General features: G+C 37.5%; 1 long non-coding RNA gene across 1 annotated transcript; it reads right to left on the bottom strand.

Annotated features, from left to right (window-relative positions):
* Nucleotides 1-92: 92 nt before the first annotated feature.
* On the bottom strand, nucleotides 93-1,113 carry LOC148183945 (uncharacterized). The gene is made up of 3 exons (XR_015772880.1): nucleotides 1,042-1,113; nucleotides 484-567; nucleotides 93-193 (listed from the first exon to the last, which is right to left on the bottom strand). It is a non-coding gene; the product is annotated as an uncharacterized LOC148183945 (long non-coding RNA).
* Between the last annotated feature and the right edge of the window lie 1,011 nt (nucleotides 1,114-2,124).

The following is a 2,124-nucleotide window of genomic DNA, read 5'->3' as shown; positions in this document are numbered from 1 at the left end:
ATGCTGTAGTGTGAGGGGATGACAGAGGTGAAATGATAAAAGATGATATAGAAATAAATGAGAAAGTATTAATTTAGAATAACCCAGTATTTGCTTCTGTAATGTGGGACACTTTGTCTAGCTCATGGGCAATAAAATCCTCTACTTCCTGTGAGTTAATGTCACTTCTTCAGTCCTTCAGTCCTAGTTTAGCCTAAAAGATAAAATAATTTCTCTGTTGTCATCTTGAATTGCTTCGTGAAAATTATTGCTTTCATGCTTACTTCAAGTTTCGGGGTTGGTTTTTTTTGTCTTTTGGGGGTTTTTGTTTGGGTTTTTTTGGGTTTTTTTTTTTGGTTGGGTTTTTGTTTTTGTTTAAATGGCTAAAAAATTAGTCATTCCAGGATGTAATGGACAAAAGACTTAGGTGTTATTGGGTACCCATTCCACCACTGAAACAAATGGGAGAGGAAGGTGGTAAATGCTGGCAGTTAACATAATCACCAGGTGTTCTGCAGTTCTGAAGACATCTGTAATTCTCTCCAATTTCAAAGGTCTCAATATTCTTTGTTTCTCTCCTAGCACCACCTTTAAAAACAGATTAGAACATAATTTTAATTTTATATCCAGTGGCACTGGAGATATGGTTTTATCATGGACAAAGTTTTATCTTTGAATGGAATATGTAGCATATGCATATTTTTCACAGGCAAAATATACTCTTAGATACACCTTTTCATTTCCAGTATTTATATGAGCCCTGACTCAAAAAATAACATGTTCTGGGTTGGACTGGGTTGTCCCAGGCTGCACTGAGCTGGGTAAAACTTTTTATAAGAGAAATTCTGAACCCTGCAGAGAAATATGCATAAATATGAGGATTTCAGACAATTAGGTAAATAACTCAGTTGAACTGAGCAGTCAAGATTCCAAATGCCAGTTTGAGAAATAAGCTTAAAATGGGCTGGTTTAGGTTATCCTCTCACTAACCTGCTCTAGAACCCTTCCCCCCCAGCAATCTCATCTGAGTTTCTAAGTATAAATTGTGTTTAAAATTATTACTGAATTATGTTCAGTATCCTCAGTGAAGATTTCCATTTATGGTGTCCAGCAAACCCTTAAACTGTCCCTGGTAATCCAACTGGAGCATGAGATGCAAGGCTCTGCCTATCCAGGTCCTCATAGAGCTCAGTGTTATTTTTCTTTTTATTCTTTTCTAATTCTGGCAAAGTCTCCATATTTTGTGGCCACCAAGAGGAGGTGGACTTTAGTATGTGTATGAGCAAGACCTGAAAACCATTTTGGCTGTTTCATTCATTAACTAAATGATAATTAGTTACTCCTGTGCCCTCCCAGCCTGTAGTTTGTGACCCAGGTGCTGCAGCCAAGGTGTAATTCATATTTTATTACAGGGCAATCTGGGTGAACCTTTAGAAACCTCCCTCTTGTCTCTCTTTTATCACTTGACCTGCGAATAATTCACTTCCTCTGCAGGAAAAATTGTGGTAGCACTTTTCTGATGTTTGTATATAAATGAAGTTAAACACACCAGGCCACTGCCAAATGGGCAGCTGGGATCTCAGAGAGTGAAACAAACTCCAAAGTGAAAAAATCCACTCAGTGTCGAGTAGATGCTTTCTGGAGCTTCAAATAAAGACTCTTCATGGCACAAGAAATCTCACTTCTGAAAATTTTTTGGCAGTCCCTGCCTGACATGGTTATAGACATAGTATTTAACTTTGACGTGTTATAAAGGCTGTCATAATCCAAAAATAATAATGAATACAGGGAAAATACTTACCAACTTCTGAATACTAATTTTTGGCATGAAGATTTGCTTACTTTCTGTAGCAAGAAAAGCCAGGTAAGCTGTAGATTCTTCTAGACCATCAGTTTATATTCAGGGTTTCCAAATGTTCCCTTGCTCATGATTTTCTGTACTTCTTAACAATCTGTATTTCTTTCTCATGCCAAAGATCCATAGCATAACTCCAGGACTATGGTCTCTCAAATGACTCATTGCAAGCATTATTCATCCCAAAGTAACACTGGGTGTGGGTGGGCTGTTTTTGCTTGATTGTTTTAATAAGAACTGTTTTCAAGATCTCTTTCACAGCCTCATGAGCACAGCACAAAGACTCAGGA

Source organism: Pseudopodoces humilis, chromosome 7 (assembly GCF_049639895.1).
Source record: "Pseudopodoces humilis isolate 2021_Gansu_Grassland_sample_001 chromosome 7, ASM4963989v1, whole genome shotgun sequence".
Classification (NCBI taxonomy): Eukaryota; Metazoa; Chordata; class Aves; order Passeriformes; family Paridae; genus Pseudopodoces; species Pseudopodoces humilis.
The sequence above is the reverse complement of the archived record's forward strand: the minus strand, read 5'-3'. Positions and strand labels throughout refer to the sequence as shown.